The sequence below is a fragment of the Aquarana catesbeiana genome, linkage group LG01, assembly GCF_042186555.1.
Source record: "Aquarana catesbeiana isolate 2022-GZ linkage group LG01, ASM4218655v1, whole genome shotgun sequence".
NCBI lineage: Eukaryota > Metazoa > Chordata > Amphibia > Anura > Ranidae > Aquarana > Aquarana catesbeiana.
In genome coordinates this window covers 878111792-878134312 of record NC_133324.1, presented here as the reverse complement: position 1 = coordinate 878134312, position 22521 = coordinate 878111792, and the positions used below count along the sequence as shown (strand labels likewise).

The 22521-nt window shown below is 44.0% G+C and overlaps 1 protein-coding gene across 9 annotated transcripts in view; it reads left to right on the top strand.

Moving 5' to 3' along the window:
• JAKMIP1 (janus kinase and microtubule interacting protein 1) overlaps positions 1–22521 on the top strand; it is a 343790-nt gene that overhangs the window by 76539 nt on the left and 244730 nt on the right. Inside the window, exon 1 of one of the 9 annotated variants that reach the window (XM_073610334.1) lies at positions 6483–6625. The exons of the other annotated variants lie outside the window; for them this stretch is intronic. The gene's annotated coding sequence lies outside the window, so the exon portion shown is untranslated. Of the gene's footprint in view, positions 1–6482; positions 6626–22521 lie in introns of those variants that run through there. 9 annotated transcript variants of the gene reach the window in all.

The following is a 22521-nucleotide window of genomic DNA, read 5'->3' as shown; positions in this document are numbered from 1 at the left end:
GCTGTGGTCCTGGCAGTCGTGACCACTTCCACTAGGGCGTTTTCAAATCTGTCACTTCTTGGCACTTGAGAATGATCAATTTGCATCCTCTGGAATGGGGTATAGGGCTTTTGCCAGGTGTTTCTTCTGTGCTTCTTCTGTGCATCCTGGGTTACATTTGGTGCAGATAATGCATGATCTGCAGAAGCTGTCGGTCAGTGGAGTAACTCTTGGTGCAACACTTGTTGATAAGAGAGTTCATAAAAGTCTTTGTCAAGTGGGCAGCTCCATGTGCCCATTGCACCACAGCTGGGTACATACTCCTGGGTAGACAAGGCTTCTTGTTGCACTCGAATAGTCCATTTCTGAGAGTTGTTCCTCTCCGTTTCCAGCTTTCCTTCTTATCCGCACTTGTTGTTTCCTGTAGTTCTTTTAGATAAACTCTGTCCACTGGGAAAGTCTGTAAGGTAAGCACGGGGTGGTCTTCTTCTACCACCCTGCTGTCCACTTCCCGTGGACCACCAGCTGTCTGTTTGGCAGCTGAATTGGCTAGATGCTTGCCTTAAGCTTCCTTTGAGTTCATTTTGTCGTGTGCTTTACTCAGAATAGTCACTTGGGTTGGGAGAAGCAAGGCATCAATTTTTCACAGGTGTTCCTGCAGCCGTCAGGAATCCTCTGTCCTAGATAACACCATAATCATGGGCAATGCTGAAAGCATATCTTGAGTCCATATGAATGTTGGCTCTTTTTCCCTCTGCCCATTTACGTGCTGTAGTAAGTGCTTATAGCTCTGCCTCCTGTGTAGACATCACCGGTGTTAAGGCTTCAGCTTGTAGAACAGTGTTTTCAGTGGTGACCGCGTGTCCTGTGTGGTCATGGGGTTACAAGTCAAGACTCTACTCCTCCTCCTCCTTTCCCCCCTCGAGAAGTGGAAGAAGGGTGGTAGGGTTCAGTGTTTGACAACTTAATAGAGTAATGCTGTCCAGTAGGAGGGAACACAGGAGTCTCAAGTGTCTGGTAGTGGACAAGTGTTTCGGCTGGATCTTGGTTGAATATGGCAACAACATCATGGGGGGCAAGCACAACGAGGCAGTGTCCGAGGACCAAGTTCAAAGTTTTGTCAAGCAAGGCTTGTGTAGCAAATCCAGCTCGCAGACACAATAGGCCTCCTCTTGCTACCGCATCCAGCCGACAGGAATAATATCCTATGGGGCGTAGGCTGATGCCGTGTGATTGGGTGAGTACACCTGCAGCATGTCCCAGACGTTCGGATACAAAGAACTTGAGCGTTTTGCCGTAGGCTGGGAGCCCTAGCGCCGGGGGTGGCGCACTTAAAGGCTTCAAACTTTAGATATTTCTTCAGGAGACATCTGGAAGGGGTCTGATTGCAGAGCATCAGTAGGAAGGCTTCTGTAATCCATACTCTGCACTAGGAAATTAATCCAAGGAAAATGACAGGTGTTGAGCACCACTGCAATTTGGGCTTTGAGGCTCTGCACCCCTGGTTGGCAAGATAGCACAACAGGGTTTCTGAGGTGACTTCAACAGGGGGTAAGTCAGCTGCACAAAGGAGAAGGTCAACAACATCTTGGAAGAGAATCACTTCCGGCTGTTCCTCTTGTCATGTGTCAAGGATGATAGCCATAGTTTTTGCAGACTGGCTTGGAAAGTTCTGTACCCCTTGTGGCACAACTGTTTAGGTATGTTTCCGTTTCTTTCCGTGGATGAATGCAAAAAGGTACCAGCAGGAGGGGTGAGGGTGGACACTGAAGAAAACGTTTGTAAGGTCCACCTCTGTGAGGTATTTTGCAGTCAAAGGCATCCACAGTAGGTACCTGGTTCTCTTTTTAGGATTCTCTTCTTGGGGTTATTGTGTGGTTTCCGGGGCAATGATGCGCCCTCTTTTAGCTTGACTGAAACTGGTGGCACCTTTAAGTGACCGTTGTCTTCCGGTCCTGTGGACCATAGGCACGCAGGAATTCTGTCAAGTACTTCCTGCAGTATTGAACTTGAAGTTTTTTTTTTTTTTTTTTTTTCTTCTTCATTAAGTGTCATCAGGAGAGGCAGAGAACACAAAGCAGATTAGTCTTCTAAAGATAGGGGAGTATGTAACTTCATCCCCCCTTCAGGCGTGTCCTGATTGAGGCCTGTAGTCCGGACAACACGTCAGCTCCTAGTAGATTCAAGGGACATGTAGAGGACACCACAAATCTGGCAAACAAATCAGGAAGTGGACTGGAGCGGGGCACCCCATCCATTCCTACGCAGGAAACATCAATAGTGGAAAGAAAATAATTATTAGGCAGATTCACCACCCTCAACACACTTTTGGCTGCACCCCTGTCCACCTCTGGGACATCTTGGGGCTCTGCATTCTTTTCTGAAGTGACCCCGTTTCCCACAGTTGTAACAGATGATCCTTTCCCTGGTATTGAGCAGTGGTGGTGGACTAGTGTAGGCGGGATCTTCGTCATGGGTTACCATGAGGGGCGTTGGTTTTTTACCTTTTTGTTTTTCTATACCTCTGGTCACCAACAATAAATCAGACATTTTCATTGAATGGTATTCAGGGCGGGCCACCATCAGGCCTTTTCTGATATCCTCTCTGAGCCCTGAAACAAAAGCAGTTGATAACATGTGTGTGTGTGCCTTTATGAGTCTAGCATGATACTTCTTCACAGACTCCCCTTTATCTTGGGTAATATCTTGGATTGTGGTCTTCTGATCCCTCAACTTCTCCTTTGCCCAGTCGTGGAGTTGTGCACAGAACTCCACGCCTGAGGTGTAGGAAGTGGCACTTGTCAGGCAGGCATCATTGAAGGCCATCTGCATGACTGGCCAAAAGACATATCCTGCTTTGATTTGGCATAGGCTGATCAAGTCTCTCCAGGCAGCTGAGTAAGTTTCTTGTATCTGCACTATCCTGTGGTAGAAGGGAATTGGCTGCTTCTCTGGGTCAGGCAGACTTGTCACTAAGGCCGCTGCTTGTGATAGAGTAAAAGCGACATACATCACTGGTGCCCCTTCTGGTAACCGAGACTGTTGTTGGGGCAGGGTCTGGCAAGAAGCACTGTTCTTTACGGTTGCCAGCATGTGTTTGAGATCCTCTCGGAACTGAGAGTCTGGAGCCGGATTGGGGGTTAAATCGGTGGGTGGCCTTGCTGCCTGCTGTCGGGCTTCCCACTCAGATGCTTCTTCATCATTAACATATCCGGCCTGAGAATGTGATGCTCCCGTATTGGGGAAGACAGGTGTGTGGTATGAACCATCTTGGTTTAAAACAGGGAGGGCTGGGTACAGGCTGTTTAAGCTTACTGGGTGTACCAAGATGGCCGCCGGCAGGAAGTGCACTGGACTGGGTAGCAAGTGAAGGCATGGGTGCACTAAGATGGCCGCCGGGCTGAGTTGTCACAGTGGGTTGTGCTTGGGTGGTGAGAAAGGAGTGGTTGTTAGACGGAGGGCAGTGCTGTCCCTCCCCTCCTTTGTTTCAAGTTCCAACATATCATCAGCTCTGTGATACACATACATAATACAATTGCCATCTTGCTTAACTTCCTTTATCCAATTTTCTTTATCACACAGGATTTTTCTCCCTGTTTCTTCTACAACATAACTTTCCTCACTTCTTTCAACTTTGTTAACTATTTCAACATCTTCTTTGCAATATCACTTTCTGTTTCTCGGCTAACGGCTTGAGAGGGGAATACATACAACCAAGGAGTTAATATTTTTCTCAGCGTTCTTATCAACAAATTCCTTTCTCCGGTTTAGAGTTGTTCTGACCCATCTCCCCCTCCTCTCTCAGGGCCTCCTAAGACGTAACCAAGGTCTCTAACTCTGTTTTGTTCGTCTGCCGCAGTCTCGGCTGACGGTTTGAAGGGGGAATGAGGACAACTAATGGTTTGATGACCCTCCTCTCTGGCTCTCTGTTCTATCACTTCGAGGGTCTGCCCAAACCCCCCTGTCACCGGGTAATGTACGTTTAATCTCAGTACAAGCACGTCAGGGGTAGTAGGGAGCAACGTAGCAAACAGTAAATCACAAATACACTCACGACAGGACATTACACCTGCCACTCTTCGAACTGCAAAATTTCAGCAGGCTAAAATAACCACAAGGGCAGACCACCTTGCAAAATAAACACGTTTATAGACGTTTTGCTACAAGGGAAACAATCTCATCTCAGAGGCCGAAAGCTCATCTGGAGATGAGACTACCCATTCTCACATGTAGCACTCCAGGCTGCAAAGCCAGCAGCTGAAATTCCCCTCAAAGGTTCGTCGAACCTAGAGTAACCCGTCCATAACGTTTGCCACACGGGAAACAATCTCATGCCAGAGGCCGAAAGCTCATCTGGAGATGAGACTACCCATTCACACATGTAGCACCCTTAGACTGCTGAGTTTCGTAGCCCAAAGAATGGCAGACAGTGAACAAAAAATACAGTCAGCAGAAACCCATCAGCAGGTTCGTTAAAACAACCTCAGGCGAGGAAATACCTGCCTCTAAGACAGTCTCAGCATACCGACAGAATCCAGCCGTCAACCAAAAGATAAGAGAGTCGTACAGTGGTAAGAATGTAAATCAACTACCCGGTACTGTTAGGGCTGCGCAAACCCCACTCTCATTAATCAGTTAACGCCCGAATGCTTGTCGCGGTATAACTTCGACTGTAGCCTGAGGTCCCGGGTTTCGGCACCATCTGTTATGGAAATGATTAAGAGCTCCAATCGAGCCCAAGGTTATCTGCTGCTGTCTCTAATTTTGAAAGTGTTGATATGCATGCATATAAAAGTAAACACTCTGAGACACGCTCACAGTATTACTGTTACACTTCTAATTTATTCAAGGCGGTGTTAATGTTTTATACACACAAATACGTCATTGCTATGTCAGTCTAATAGGTACATCTCATTGGTTAAGAAGATAAAGAAGATGGAGAATTTTCATAACGAGGTTTGGCTCTCTTTGGTTTTATCTCCAGTTCCGCGTTCTTCTGATGTGTGGGAGGTAGGGGGTACGCGACATCTTGAGAAAATATAGGAACAGAGCTAATCTGTATACTTATATAATGAGTAAGGAGAAAAATATGTATGCACATAAGAAAATAGACATTTTCAGATTACTATTATTATTATCTACATCACATTCCTTCACAAGAGTATATTGCTTGGCTACAAAAACTGAGGACTCCTGGAAGGAGGAGGGGTTATATAGGGGAGTCAACTTCCTGTATTGGTTATACCAGTGTCAACACCTGAAGGTAGGCCCATAACCCACCAAGTAATTACTTGAGGCTCTGTGTCCTATGATGTACTCCAAGAAAAGGATTTTACAGGTAAGCTGTTTTAAAAATCCTATTTTTAGTAGCTTGTACACAGTACTCGCTGAGTTGCAGAGTTCTCTTTCCAGTGCCTGGGTGCTGCTGGGTTTGCTGGGTGCCTGGGCTCAATATCCATTGTGCAGAGTATTGCAATAAGCGCTGGAAGCTTCTTGGATGCAGTAATACGACTTCCTGTTCATGTTTCTCCATGCTGTAAGATATGTAATATATTTCCCCATTAAAGTATAGCCGTGTTACTGCATCCAAGAAGCTTCCAGCTCTTATTGCCATACTTTGCACAATAGTTGGCTCTTGACATCCACCTCAAGGTCCTGCACCTTGGGTAGGGCCTGTTTCTGTTTTGTGGCCATCTCTTGGCATCCACTGCCATCCTAGCTAATCAGCTCAGCTCTTTTTAGTTAGGTTGTACTTGACACAACACCTCACAAAATTTTTACCTGATTTTTAAGCAGAAAGGGACAGTTTGATATTTTGTAAATTGATAAACAGTTCTAGATAGATGGCAGGGTCAATTTCTCTATGAATCTTGACTTATCCTTTTATGCTGAGCTTTACTCCACTCATTTCTATTAGTCCTTTTAATATGACAGCCTAAAGATGGTCATAGATGAGCAGAATTTTAAAAAATAAATTAAGAAAAGAATGCTCTCCAAGTGTGTTCATTTTTCTAATCATAAGTGCGTCAAATAATGTTCATTTTCAACTGCAGTGACACAAATATTTGAAGAAGCAGGGTGGAAATTGTTTCTTTACCAAACAAATTTCTAACAGTGTATGTGGTTTTCGTTCGGTAAAGTCCAATCTATCTAAAATCAACTGTTTAAAAGCAAACTAAATCTTTAAAAAACATTCAAATGTCATGAATTTTTGTACAAATTTTCTTAGGCATATTCCAAAGAATTTTTATTAAAAATTTTATCCATCTATGGCCAGCTTTAATGAAAAATGGCATAGCCATTTATGGGAAGGGCATGGTTGCTAAATATTTCAAAGATGTTAAAAAATGCTATAATTGGCTAGGAATCCCATTAAACCTGGACTGTAGAATGCGTTCAGTCATCTCTGGTGGTGGGTGTGTACCTTACCAAGTTCATTTTCTAATCGCTATTTTTCTTTGGTTTGACAAACCTAACCTAGAACATATAAGGTTGTGTGGTGTCAGATAGAGATGCTTCCATCTGTGCAGAAGGAGGAAGTGTTGTGGTCGGCTCTGTAGGAAGTGCTCTGATCAGAGAAGTGTAGTAGAGTGTTACATGGAGTACAGAGGGTGCAAATACAAAGTGAAAGCAGAAGCCATTGAAGGTATGATCTTTTATGTTTTTTATATTCAATTTCGTTAATAGTTTAGGTTTTTTGCATTATTCTTACCTAATTTAACTAGTGTGAATCTTTAAATATATAACTTTTCTATGTAAGTTTTTAGGTTTAAAGTATTAGCATTCATCCTTCCACACAATGTATTGTAATATTGATAAATTGGGTTATTCTATTTTTACTCTACTAAACTGTGTAAGCACAGGAGGTTTGGCATATTTTGGGGCAAAACATATCACAGAAAAGGATGTAACGCTTGTCAGTTTTTGTATGCATATTATTATGACTGTGGAATTGTATTCCGGTCAACTCCTCCCCTTGTCCAACCATATAGCAGAGTGCTAGGATGAACCTTTTTGGTCCATAGCTCCTGTCCGCTGTAGTTGCAGATGTGTCATACTGAATGGCCAAGTTAATGCATCTTGTTTAGTACAGTTTTATAAGGGCTGAGAAGGTTTGGTGCTAAAAGTGACGTAGCTGAGATGTCACCTGACCCCTAAGGAAATAGAGAAAGTGTTGTATACTTTTACAAACCATTTTTTTAAGTTCCTTTTTATAATAAAAAAAAAAAAAAAAGTAATAATAAATGCACATCTTTTTGCAGGTGAAAAAAATGGGCATTTATCATTTTTTTTTTACCTTAGAGGCTGTAAAGCATTGCAACCATGATCAGCAGATTGCGGGTACAATGCCAGGCTCCTGCAGACTCCCAGTACACTGCCTGTACCTTGTTCGGGCAGGCAGTTACTGAATTGCAGGAAGATTCAATCGATGAGGAAGATTCAAACTACGAGGACACCAGAGCCCTTACAGTTCATTGAGCATAAAAACCGCCAGCTGCAGTGGAAGACAGTAGTTGTAGTTCATTCATTCACTCTGTAAATGAATGATGTGGCAGTGTGGGCGTTACATGAGCCACATTTTACACGTTTTGAGGTCCTTCCTCTGTTGTAGTCGCCATGGAAAGCTCTGTGTTGGATGGTATCTGAGCATGAATAGGGCAATGATTTTACCACCTCCATCATGTGACTTTGTTCAGGCCTTGTGACTGGCCACTAGGCCCCTGCACTACACCATAGGAGGAGGTCACATGCTCACCCATGTCATTTAAGACAGCTGTGATGGAGAAAACAGATGGGAGCTCTGCAAAACTAACTACAAACAGGAGAGGGCAAAATGGCAGCTCCCTTTAAGATAATCACAGATTGTATGATTGATGGTATAAACTCTGCCTATTGCTACAAATACATATGTATTTCAGATTTATATTCTCAGATTCCAAAACATACCAACTTTTTTTTTGTTAATTTAAAGTGATATGAAAGGCAAAAAAACAAACGTGTCATGCTTACCTGCTGTGTGTAGTGGTTTTGCACAGAGCAGCCACGATCCTCCTGTTCTCGGGTCCCCCGCTGGCGCTCCGGGCCCCTCTCTCCTGTCGAGTGCCTCCACAGCAAGGGGGCTGCTGCACACAAGGTTTTTTACCTCCTTGCATAGAATGCATGAAGGTAGAAAAACCTTCAGCCTCCAAAACCTCTTTAAAGAGAATCTTCACTTTGCCATGGCAAAATTAAAAGACAGTAGCTAAAAATACTGTGGCTGCTGACTTAAAGAGGAAGCAGCCACAGGAACCAAAACTCTTTGTATTTTAAATCCTCTTAACAGGCAGGATATTTATGACAGAAGAGACCCTATTGGTCTCTTCTGCCATAAATGCATTCTTCTGCCTGTCAGCTGTCATGTTCACTGATCCGCGCATGCGCAGCTCAGTGAACATTTACGGCCCAGGTCGGCCCCCGATCCGTGCCACGGTAATGTGACTCTGTGCACATGGGAGGGAGTGGCGTCATCGCGGCCTGGCTTATCAAGTAGCTGAAGGCACGGGAATCAGAAAGAAGACCGGGCGAAGATGGGAGAGCCAGGGGCCTGCCGGATCCGTCCCAGCGCTGTGCTGGGAGGACACCATATGACAGGCAAGTCTGCCATAATGTACTAATATGCTGTGCATACTAGTACATTATGGCATAACCCACCTGGGGGGCCTTTGAAATAAAATATAGCAGACCTCCGCTTTAATAAACCGGTTCTTCCAGCCCATGAAGTCCAGCACTGATTCTTCTCATGATGTAGATACTCAGCACCACCACCTTGGATTTGTGAAATCTCTTGGTGAATCACTGCTGGCTCCCCGGCTTGATCACCACAGCTAGACTGGTCCCGCAGCCTCCTGGGATGTGTAACATTATTCCAGGAGGCTGTGGGTTGAGATAATGATGTTCTTGCCTGAGGAACGAGGAAGTGGAAGCGGGTATCAACAAAAAAAAGTACCCATAACCCCCCTTTTTCTTAAAAACCTTAATTTTCAATTTGGGAAGTAAAGGTCTGCTTTTTTTTAAGTTGAACGCTAAGGAGATGTAAAAACCAAAGAGCCAATGAATGCAGCTCTCTTTGCATTAATCATTGAGATGGAAGGGGCAGTATTATCACGTGTCCTCCATTCACATGTGCTGACAAGCTTCTTGTCAAAAGAAGAGAGCAGAAAGATGATCTCATTAGGCCTCGTGCACAGCTCAAAAATGCTGCTTTTACAGTTATTGGAGCTCTTCTTTTTCTCTTAGACTAACATGGAAGGGCATTTAGAAGCTATGTGTTCATGCACACTATTGGTGTGTACAGGAGCTTAGAGGCAGGGGCATATAGAGGCAAGAAAAAAAACCACACCAAAATCACGTTCAGGAAACAGCTAGATCTTAAAAAATGCAGTTTTTATCAGGAGATCTTTACCATTTACCACCAAAAGAAGGGCCAATTTGCCCTAAAAAAAAGTATATACAGATTTACTAACATATGTCAAAGTGACAAAATTGTGTTCAGGCATTAACATTGTTTTACCCTCAGTTACTAATGCGTTAATGTTCTGGCCAATTAAATAAATACCCAAGCGCTAAACACGCCTAAACGACTTGGGCACATTTTGAAAGCTGTTTTTCTCCTGCCAGGAGAAAAGCGTTTATCAAAGCCCTAGTATGCATGAAGCCTTATTGTACTCATTCACTGTCCAATTACAGGCTGACGGCGGGAGTGACCTGGCAGCGTTACTTTACTTAACTTCAGCAGTGAAAAGTCAGGTCATCAGGCTGGCTGTGCTGGAAGGGCAATGTAAATCACCGGACTGGAATACTCCCAACATGAGTATTTTATTGGTACAAAGTACACAAATATATTATCGTTGCTCTTTGCCCTGCTTTATCGGCTAAACCCAGTAGACAGATTCTATTAAAATTCCGTGTACAAATTCCCAATAAGTTTTTCACGCCCTTTAAAATCTCAGAAATGAAATTTTGTATTTAGCAGGAAGTCTCATGTTTATCTGTGTTATAAATGAGATTGTAAGCTCTAACAAGCAGGGCCCTCTGATTCCTCCTGTATTGAATTGTATTGTACTGTCTGCCCTAATGTTGTAAAGCGCTGCGTAAACTGTCGGCGCTATATAAATCCTGTATAATAATAATAATAATAATAATAATAATAACATGGCAGATTGTTTGGAAGTTTTATTTGCTATACATATCTTTTAATATAAGTGACTTGGTGATTAGCCTATTTACATTGTTACATTTTGCTCCTGTGTAGGGCTGTCTGGCGTTTGTATGTTTTTCCTTTGTCTTGGATGAAAAGATCCCCCTGGGAATATGAATTTGTGTGTAAATGTAGCATGATACACAGCACACTCCTTGTCAATATATATAAAAATATATATATATATATAAAAATATATATATATATATATATATATATATATATATATATATATATATATATATATATATATATTATGCCTTTTTTGTATTCAGCGAATGGTCTTTATTGGTTTTAATGGCGGAGATGAATGGCCCTGTAGATTGTGATGCAGTTACTGAGCAGTGTGCAGTTCTCTAGGTTTACAGTCCGTGATGTATACTTTGTTTAACACTTTGTCTAGGCTGCCTGATTTGGAATGCTTGAAGCTAAACTATGGGAACAAAAGTGTTTTTAATTTTAAATATATTCCCCCATAGCCACAAAGTATAAACAGTTACTTAGTGTGCACCAAATGTCTTTGAAAACCCAGCTATTAGCATATAAAAACAGCAGTGACCTCATCACTGTGCTAAGCATAGCCTGTACAGAAAGTAGAGCTAGAAGGGCTCAGCAGGTCTACTCCCTACAGACTTGTAAGGGGGGCTTGTGAATAGTTGTGTATTGGCGCCAAGAGCACAAGTCTTCCCCGCTGCTTCTTCCTGCTAGATCAACCACCCTCCTACTTGAAACCTTACCCTCCTGCACAGGGCTTTTTTTATTCTCAGAGAATAGGTGCAGGAATATTCCCCTTCTGAGTCACCCCTTGTCTCCGCCCTCTACCCACCTCCGAGCACCGTCCCTTGGTTCCCCCCCCCCCCCCCCTTACCCACCTCTCAGCACTAAAGCCAAAAGCCTCAGAGTCATCTTTGACTCAAACATGACGATGGATGCACAAATAGGATCAGTAGTCAGCAGATCCCACTACCTTCTTCACCTATTGCGTAGACTCATCATCTTCATCCCAAAAGGAGATACAGTAGCAGTAGTTGGAACAATCATCAATTCCCGACTCGACTACGCAAATTCCCTCTATCTAGGACTTCCAAAATACCGAATTTCACGTCTACAAATTGTTCAGAATACAGCAGCCAGACTGGTAACTGGAAAAAACCCTGGGAATCGATCACCCCATCCCTGAGGAACCTCCATTGGCTGGCCGTGAAGGACCGCGTTACATTTAAGACCCTCTGCCTCACTCACAAATGTACACAAGGAAAAGCCACGCAATACCTCTGCGACAATATAAAGCACTACACCCCATGTCGCCCTCTCCGGTCAACTAACCAGAACCTCCTCCACATCCCCAAGACCCGTTATAAATTAAAAGGCGAACAAAGGTTTGCAGTCCAAGGACCACGGCTATGGAACACCCTACCCGCGGACATCCGCTCGGAAGAAAACCATCTGGCCTTCAGGAAGAAGCTCAAGACCCATCTCTTCTGAAGACCCAGACGGACACTGGCGCCCTGAGGCGATTTAGTTTGCATAGGTAGCGCTATACAATTTATTCATTCATTCATTCATTCATTCATTCATTTTAGAGAATACAGAACCAAGTATCATTTTATAGCGCTAAATAATTTTGTATGGAATTTGTTAATGACAACAAGAAAAGCAGTAAAATAGATCCCATGGAGCCAGCAACAATAAACTCCACCCCAGCAACACTAGATCCCCCCCCCCCCCCCCACAGCAGCAATGGACCACCCACAACAGAATACCAAACCTAGCAACCAAAGATCAACCCCAGCAACATTAGACCTCCCAGCAGCCATCAAGAATAGACCTCTCCCTCAACAGTAGATCCCTACCAGCAACATAAGACCCCACCTCAGCAACAATAGACCCTTACACAAAAAAAGATCCTTACCAGTGACAATAGATCCCCCCAGCAGCCAGCATCAATAGACCCACCAGCACATTCCTTGCCATTACAAACATTCAGTGTTGGAGGTGTTGGAACTGCATTCCCCTGTGTTCCTGCTGAAAAAGCCGTGCTCCAGCATATTGTGCCCTCCTCTATGCCAGAGGCCTCCCCACAACATAACTGGCCATTAGCCTTTATATGCAGAAGAAAGGAAAGTCCACGCGAAAATACAGAGTTGCTGGAATTTACTGATTTTACTTCATAGTTGCATTTACAGTCACATTGCCTCAACATACTAAATGGGTCACTTGACAGTACTTTTGTCAATTACATATAATGGATGAACTGCAGCAGTCACATATGAAAGCAGCACACAGTACATTTTCTAGTAAGCCATCTTCCCCCTACTCAGTCTCTCTCCATTCCAGGGTCATTAGTATTAACTTAGTGGGCTCTGGCTTGCCTTAGGATATCCGTGTCCATGTCCAAGTTCTTGTATGTCCTGTAGTTCCTGGGACAGGATCATTGCAGTTTTACCTCTGCTTTAGTACACTTCTCCCAGGACCTCCAGGGGGATAGCCTCACTTCAGGGAACACTTGGCCTGGCCTAGAGGCTTTTTTGCAACCTTTTGTAGCCTTTACTACCAGAAAAGTCAGGATAACTACACCTGCCAGTTTCTGCCCTCCCCGTTGTAAACTGTCTACGGTATATCATGGCTGCTGAGCCCTGACACCGTGGTCAGTTTACTTGCCTCCGTTATCCACAGCCCTCCTGTGTCCTCCCCTCCCTGCCTGTCTGCCCCTGGGTCAGTGCCCGCCCCCTCCGCTCCTGCTGCTCTTATAACTGTTAAAACTTTTTAAACCCCTCTGTGTACTTTATAACAAGTGCTTCTATCCTTTACCGGATTTTACAGCGATTTCCCACGATCACGTGACCGGCTGGCTCTCGCTCACATCTCCTCTTCGCATCCTGGATGATGTCAGCGGGGGAAACTCGGCCCCGCCCACTGCATCTGTCAGCCGGGCAGAGGAGGGAGCCGGGCCAGTGATGTGATTGCAAGGAACCGCTGTGAAATATGGTAAAGGAGGCATTTTTTAAATAAAGCACACAGACAGAAGCACTTGTTATAAAGGACACAGAGGGAGTTATATAAGTGAGTTAACCACTTTAAAGTGGTTGTAAACCTCAGATATGAAAGAAGTCCTTCATGGTGTGGTGTGTTACCAATTGTTTTCTTGGTGACTATGGTCTCAGCTGCCTTGAGATCATTGACAAGATTCTCCTGTGTAGTTCTGGGCTGATTCCTCACCATTCTTATGATCATTGAAACTCCACAAGGTCAGATCTTGCATGGAGCCTCAGACCAAGGGAGATTGACAGTTATTTTGTGTTTATTCCATTTGCAAATAATCGCACCAACTGTTGTCACCCTCTCACCAAGCTGCTTAGCGATGGTCTTGTAGCACATTCCAGCCTTGTTTAGGTCTACAATCTTGTCCCTGACATCCTTGGACAGCTCCTAATTTAAGAGAGTGCTCCTAATCTCAGCTCATTACCTGTATAGAAGATACCTGGGAGCCAGAAATCTTGCTGATTTAGCCCTGGTTCACATTGGAGTGATTTGGCATGCGATTTGATGTGTCAAATCGCATGCCAAATCAGCGGCAATGGCACGGTCAGAATCGCTGGGACGCTGCATTTGCGGCGCCGCACTGATTTAAAAAAGTAGTTTCTGTACTACCATTTGCGATTTTGGGGTGCGATTTTCATTGACCTCTGTGCATAAACCCACCCAGATGTCTGTGAAATCACAGCCGAAATCGGGACTGTCATGCGGGAGTGAAATTGCGCAAGTTCAGCATGGCTTCATTCCCGCAGCTCAGTGTGAACTCGGCTTCTAGGGGATCAAATACTTATTTCACTCTTTAACCACTTCAATACAGGGCACTTAAACACCTTCCCGCCCAGACCAATTTTCAGCTTTCAGTACTCTCACACTTTGAATGACACTCTGTCATGCTACACTGTATCCAAACAAAATTTTTATAATTTTTTTTCTCACAATTAGAGCTTTCTTTTGGTGGTATTTACTCACCGCTGGGTTTTTTCTTTTTTGCGATATAAGTGAAAAGAGAGCGACATTTTTGAAAAAAAAACACTTTTTTTTTTTAGTTTCTATTGTAAAATTTTGCAAATAAGTCATTTTTCTTCATAAATTTGGGCCAAAATTTATACTGCTACATATCTTTGGTAAAAATAACCCAAATTAGTGGATATTATTTAGTCTGTGTGAAAGTGTTAGAGTCTACAAGTTAGGGTGCAAATCACTGAAAATTGATCACATCTGATCACACCTGATGTACTTATGTGCATAAGATCTCATCTCCTGAGACACTAACAATCAAGGAAAGTACAAATACCCCCCCCCCAAATGACCCCTTTTTGGAAAGTAGACAGTCCAAGGTATTTAGTAAGAGGCATGGTGAGTTTTTTTAAGTTGTAATTTTTTCCCACAATTCTTGGGAAAATGAAGACCCCTTCCTTTTTTTTTTTTTTTTTTTTTTTTTTTTTACACAAACTTATTGTATTGACAGGTTATTTCTTGAACAAAGCATGCGCATACTTGCAACCACACCCAAAAATACATTCTACTACTCCTGAGTATGGCGATACCACATGTGTGAGACTTTTACACAGCCTGGCCACATACAGAGGCCTAACATCCAAGTAGCACCCCCAGGCATTCTAAGAGCAAAATTACACATATAATTTAATGACGACCTATCTCACTTTTGAAGGCCCTGGAGCACCAGGACAATGGAAACGCCCACAAAATGACCCCATTTTGGAAAGCAAACACCCCAACGTATAATCTATGAGGCATAATGAGTCTTTTGAACGGTTCATTTTTTTCCAGAAGTTTTCGGAAAACATGGGGAAAAAAATTAAGACGCATTTTTTTTTTTTACACAAAGTTGTCCATTTATAAGATATTTTTAACACATAGCATGTACATAGCAAAAATGGCATCCCAAAATACATTCTACTACTCCTTCTGAGTATGGCGATACCACATTTGTGACACTTTTACACAGCCTGGCCACATACAGAGGCCCAATATCCAAATAGCACCTCCAGTCGTTCTAGGAGCATAAATTACACATATAATTTCATGACTACCGATCATATTTTTGAAGGCCCTTCATATTTCTAACACATAACATGTAAATACCAAGTAACAAAAGATTACCTGTGGTTTTAGTAGTGTAGTGGTCCACAGAGGAGAGCATCGGTCCAGGCAGCAGGCAAAAGCAATCATCCAGACAGCAATACTGTCCATAGTTAGTTCAGGCAAAGATACTGTCAGCACAGCCAAAGCATTGGTCCAGGTAGCAGGCAGAGATGTCCAGGTAGAAATACTGTCTATAGTCAGTAGAGGCAGCAGGCCGAGATATGGTCAGCACAGCCAAAGTATTGGTCCAGGCAGCAGAAATAAACACAGTCCTGGGTCATTACAGGCAGCGATATGGTCAGCACAGCCAAAGTATTGGTCCAGGCAGCAGGAAGGACCATCAAGCTTAGGGCCAGGGGGACAGGGGTAGAGGCTTCTCCCACCCAAATTCTCTTTGAAGCCTCCGGGCAACCAGACCCTGTTCTGGGAACACAGAAAACCAAATACTGATTATCTCTACTCAGAACGCTATTCTGAAGCCCCTCACATATGTGAGACCCCTGTGTACTGAAGTAGAAGGGCAAAAGATCAGTCCAAGTGGCAGGCAAAAACATGGTCAATTTAACAGGCCGAGGTCGGTACACGTGGAAGTCAGAAACGTGGTTAAAACGGCAGGCAAAGGCATCGTCGGTAAACAGGCTGAGGTTGGTGCACGTGGAAGTCAGAAACATGGTTAAAACGGCAGGCAAAGGCATCGTCGGTAAACAGGCTGAGGTCGGTGCACGTGGTAGTCGGAAACGTGGTTAAAACGGCAGGCAAAGACATTGTCGGTAAACAGGCCAGGGTCAGTTAACATGGAAGATAGAAACTGGTGGCAGGCAAATGATGCACACAGGTAATTGAAATGGGGAAATGGCATTCTGTTACTAATAAGGGGAACTAATCTGATGGATGTGTGATAATTTTTGAAGCAATCACCGATACACATGCCAGGTTGGGAGGGACATTGGGGACAATAATAACTTGTATCTCTTCTGGCTCCTCTACTTGAGCATACACGACATTTCTTTTGGCGTCTTCTTCCGGATTCTGCAGGGGGAATGTTATAGGGAAAATGTTGCTCATGAAGTCGACTCACACTATCAGAGCGAATGCTTCCTGGGGCGAGTCCTTGCTGGTAAATAAGGGCAGTGATAATATTTTTAATATATTTGAGGTAGGTGATGGGTTGGTTTTCGGGTGATTTTTGATAGCAGACAAATGAATTGAACATGGCCATATGAAACAGATGAAATGCAACTTTTTTATACCAATAATTGGACTTGCGGGTTGACAAATATGGTTGCAGCATCTGATCATTTAAAACCACCCCCCCATATACAGATTGTAGTCATGGACACATTCAGGCTTTACTTCGGGGCCACGTCTTCTCTGAACCTCCACCAAGGTGTCATTGTGAATGGTACTCATCATGTGAACATCCTTCTTGTCCCGCCACTTCATGGCCAACACCTCCTCATTCCTCATGAATGCGGCTTCCCCCTTTTGTAGCCGTTTTGAAAGTAAGTTCTGTGGGAAGCCCTTCCTATTTTTTCGGAAGGTTCCACAGGCCAGGGTTTTTTCACGATACAGGTGACGGAAAAGGGGCAGGCTGCTGTAGTAATTATCTACATATAAGTGGTAACCTTTTTTGAACAGGGGGTATGCAAGGTCCCACACAATTTTACCACTGGTTCCTACATATGTGGGGCACTCACGGGGCTGGAGCTGGGAGTCTTTGCCCTCATAAATACGAAATGAGTACACGTATCCAGTGGCTCGGTCACATAATTTGTTCAATTTCACGCCGTATCTGGCTCTCTTACTTGGGATATACTGTTTGATATTCAGCTGGCCAGTAAAGTGGATAAGGGATTCGTCTACACAAATATTTTGGTCAGGGATAAAGACTTCAGAAAATCGCTTGGTAAAAGAATTTATTAGGGGACGAAGCTTATATAATTTGTCGTGGTTGGGATGATCTTGGGGAGGGCACTGCGAATTATCATTGAAATGTAGGAAACGCATTATCATATCGTACCGTGTCCTGGACATAACAGAAGAATATAGGGGCATGGGGTGGGTGGACCAGTAGGCATGCAGTTCGTTTTTCTTTGTAAGCCCCATATTAAAAGTAAGGCCCAAGAACAATTTGAATTCGTCTAGTGTGAGACGTCGCCATTGGAACATACGGGCGTAGGACGAACTGGGTTTGGCAGCAATAAATTGCTCTGCATAGAGATTTGTTTGGTCCACCATGGACTGCAACAAATCTTCCGGGAAAAACAAATAGAAACAGTCCAAATATGAAAAATTCGAAGTGTTGTGCTGCACACCTAGCTGTGCAGTGAAAGGGGGGATTGTAGCGGATCCTGAATTGGCAGGCAACCATAAGGGGTTTGCCAGGGCATCGGAAAGGTAGGACTGGGCCCGGATTCTTTGGGTTGGGTGTGCAATTCCAGTACTGGTACTGGGCTCCTCTTCCTGGGGTCTGGCGCTGCTGGTGGTAGGCAGGTGTTCTGATCTTGGTCCTGATCGCCTTACTCCTTTTAGGAGGGGCGGTTTCCTCCGCTGACTCGGACTCCGATCCACTACCCTCCACTGGCTCATATTCCGAACCAGAATCGGATAATGAGAGCTCCCCGCTGCTCTCATCATCCGACATGGTAAGGATGTTATATGCCTCCTCAACTGTGTAACCTCTTTGGGACATGATGGTGGTACTTTTGGCGGGCCTGTGTGACAGAACTGGTGGTGCTATTGACAGCTCACTGATGGTGGGCCTGTGTGACTGACAGGTTACCGATGGCCTGTGTGACGTTACTTATGGCGGGACTGTGCGACGGTAGTGATGGCGGGCCTGTGTGACAGATGGGCAATGACAGATGGGCTGTCAGATCTAGATGGTACCGGTGGCGGTACTGATGGCGGTACTAATAGCGGTACCGTTAGTGGTATTGATGGCGGCCTGTGTGACAGATGGGCTGTCAGATCCAGATGATGGCGGTGGCTGTGCTGATGGCGGTACCGATGGCGGGCTGTGACAGGTTCTGATGGGCGGTGACAGGTTCTCTTTATTGATGGGGGGGGGGTTCGTGTTGTGCATACAATAGATGTAAAAATAAAGATGTTTCACTCACTGATCGGATCTCTCCTTCTCTCTCCTCACACGATCGGTGTGTGAGGAGAGAGAAGGAGAGATCTCTGGAAACCGCTACTATGTTTATACTTGTGACCGGCTGTGATTGGACACAGCCGATCACATGGGTAAACAGCCATTTCATTGGCTGTTTACCCTGATCGGGATGTGACTGTGTCCAAGGGACACTCGGCATCTCCGATCGGCGCGCTGCGTGCCCCCGGCGGCGCGCACTGCGCGCGCCCGATTTGTTATGACATGTGACCGGCTGTTGTTGGACACAGCCGATCACATGGTAAACAGCATATTTCATTGGCTGTTTACCCTGATCGGGGATGCGCTGTGTCCGAGGGACAAGCGTCATCCCCGATCGCTGTGGTGCGTGCCCCCGGGGGTGCGCAATAGCGGTGAATCCTGCGGACGTCATATGACGTCCAGTCAGGATTTTCAAACCACTTTGCCGCCGTCATTTTGCAATAGGGCGGACGGCAAGTGGTTAAAATGCAAATCAATTTATAACTTTTTTGAAATGCGTTTTTCTGGATATTTTTGTTGTTATTCTGTCTCACACTGTAAAAACAAACCTACCATTAAAATTATTGACTGATCTTTTCTTTGTCAGTGAGCAATTGTACAAAATCAGCAAGGTGATCAAATACTTTTTTTCCTCACTGTACACAAGGGGAGACAGAAGCAGTGACAAAGTTCCTTGCACAGAGGCAAAGTTTCACACTTGATTACTCCAAGGATCTGGAAGAAATACACAAAACACACAGGGCTTCAAGGAAGAATACACATGCCTGTTGTACATAGGCAATATTTGCCTATTGCAGAATTGATGTTTACCATTTCAGTTATTACAAATGGAACTTTAAACTAGCTGTGTACTGTGTAGATGGTGTCGAGGTATGGTCTAGGAAACGGGCAACTTCATAGTCACTGTGATCCTAGGCAAATGAGTAGTGACAAGATGCTTACTGCAAGCAACTAAATCATTCACAGCTGACTTGTCTCATACTGCTTGCAGGATAAGGTTGCCTGAATCTAGGTCTGCTTTAAAGTGATACTAAACACACACTCTTTAACCACTTGCTGACCAGCCGCCATCATTATACTGTGGCAGGTCAGCTCGTTCCCGCAAATCGCCATAGGTGTAGTCTGCTCCTTTATGAGCAATTGCAGGCACGTCCCCGCTACATGGCGGGGTAACCGATGTGCATGGCCGCGATGTCCGCCATCCATTCACTATCGTGGGAAAGTGAGCCAGAATGGGGATCTGTCAATGTAAACGCACAGATCCCCATTCTGACAGGGGAGGAGAGAGAGATCTGCTGTCCCTAGTAATTAGGAACAGTGATCTCTCGCCTCCTCCAGTCAGTCCCATCCCCCCACAGTTAGAAACGATTCCCAAGGAACATGTTTAACCCCTTGATCGCCCCCTAGTGTTAACCCCTTCCCTGCCACTGACATTTACACAGTAATCAGTGGCTATTTATAGCACTGATTGCTGTATAAATGTCAATGGTCCCAAAAAAAGGGTCAAAAGTGTCCGATCCGTCTGCCGCAATTTCACAGTCCCGCTAAAAATTGCAGATCACCGCCATTACTAGTAAAAAAAAAAAAAAAAAAAATGCCATAAATCCATCCCCTATTTTGTAGACGCTATAACTTTTGCGCAAACCAATCAATATACTCTTATTGCGATTTTTTTTTTTTTTTGATTTTTTTTTTTTGATTTTTTTTTTTTTTTTTTTTTTACCAAAAAATATGTAGAAGAAAACATATTGGCATAAACTGATGAGGAAACCTTTTTTTTTTTTTTTTTTTTTGGATATTTATTATAGCAAAAAGTAAAAAATATTGTCGCTCTTTTTTTGTTTATAGCGCAAAAAATAAAAATATCGTAAAAAATGGCCTGGTCATTAAGGGGAAAAATCTTCTGTTGTGTAAGTGGTTAATTTGCATTATCCCATCTCTTTCTGTATATAGATGATGCCACTGTAATTATTTTAATTTCTTTCTGAAAGCACACCAAAACTCCTGCATTGAGAGAGTGCACCAAACCCACAGGTTATAATAGAAGTCTATGGCTAAGCACAGAAAGCTGCAGGTACAGTGCACTGCACCCGTGGTGTAGGTAAACCACAACACAGTGTGAAAGCAGCTCTATACTATTATGCCCAGTGCGTTGCTTTACACTGACCTGAAGATCTCTTCTTTACTGCTGCTGGCACCACTCTGGAGACCGCTAGCTGAGATAAGATGTGGAGTGCAGTTGGTTTCACTCCGCATGGGACAGGAGCTAGGAATACAGAGGAGGCATTTGCCTTATGCGGCTCTTGCTCCCTACTACAGCTCCAACTTTACACTCAGTCCCTCTGCATTGCACTCTGATGCTCTGGAATGGCTGTTCAGCAAGCCCAGACCGTGATCTACCATTTTTGAAAGGAGATGCTCTTAAAAGGATTGTGTGGGTAGAAGTATGAGTAGGGGAGGAATACAAGAGTACCGAAGTATGTAAAACATACAAATTTTATTACATGGTAACCAAAATTTCAGTATACAATTGGACATTTCTAAAAACAGTAATTAGGACATTTGTTGCATGTACAGTTGCTTATTTGTTGGACTACACAGACTCCAGAAATGGGGTCATGCATATAGTGTGATGACAGAAAATCCCAACATGTTTTGGAAAAACGGGGAAGTGGGGATAAAAGTATTAATTTCCTACCTCTGGGGTTAAACGGAAGCAAACTGTTTATGTCTAATAGGAGAAAAAGATTTGTTTTCAATGTAATGGAACATACAATAAAATATATATGCATATGTATATAATACAGTGAATTTTAGTGTAAACAAAGCAGAGCATATCAGGACATAGGAAAACGATACTCAAAATTTCAATATCCTATTTAGAAATGGTGCACAAGCCTCATTGGAGAGGGACGTGGCTTCAGGTCTCAAAAAGTTGCTATGTAGCAATGTTATGCTGATAAGAACCAGGGAGGTAGGTTCAGTCAATTGGATAGCCAGTCTTCAGGTTCATAAAAGATTAATGGGAGCCCTATGTTGGAACACTCCCAGACAGTGCTTAAATAGGCTGTGGTATGTACTGTCTCCACGTCGAGCAGCGCATCAAAGCTCACAGGGAACACACATGAAGACAGGGGGACGCTGATCTAACATAAAGAAGAGCTAGTAAGGGTGATTGTATGTTTACTCTAAAGCTACCAGTGAATCTCCATATACATCAATTCCATCAAATAGTAAAAGTAAAAAGTATGCCCAAATCCCCAATTAGCTGAATTGCAGCAAAGGAAACAGACTATAAACATGAAAAGAGCAAACTAAAAATGAAAAAGTATAGAGGGATGTAGATCACTTTCAATACAGATGATGCATATGGTATAACTCACATTGCAGCAAGAAAGCAGAGACTACTAAAACACTTTTCAACAGAAAAGAATAGCTCACCTTGTGTAGCAGACTCCGTGTGTGACCGAATCCTGGCTGTGCAGCAGAAAACTGTTGCATTCGGGAAGTATTTAAGCCAGGATGGGCCAATGATAATCAGTTAATTGAATATTCAAATTAGACAGGATCAGAACACAGGCGCCAGGTGATGAGCAGTGCCATCAAAGAGATGGGATATGCTGATCAGCTGTGCCTTCATTATGTATGAACGGCGTCTCCTTGGCAAAAGGGGGGGGTGTTCCCTCGGCCAATGCGGCGTCCGGCATCACCGCGCATAAAGCACGGTGACGTCAGACATCGACAAGGCCGCCGACACATCAAAAGGGCAAACAAGTACTGGCAAGGTGGAAGGTTGGACTGCGCAGGCGCCGCATGGGAGACCTCCAAGCGGCTACACAGTGTACTGCAGCTATGATAGATGGAGAAGCAAAGCTAACAGGATGGAAAGTTTTGACTGCGTAGACTCCGCTCCTGAGGAAAGAGCCAAACAGCCACGCAGTGTACTGCAGCCCTTATAAAGGGAATGCCCTGAGAAGTAATGACACCTGAGGGCCCCTTTGTGCCAGGG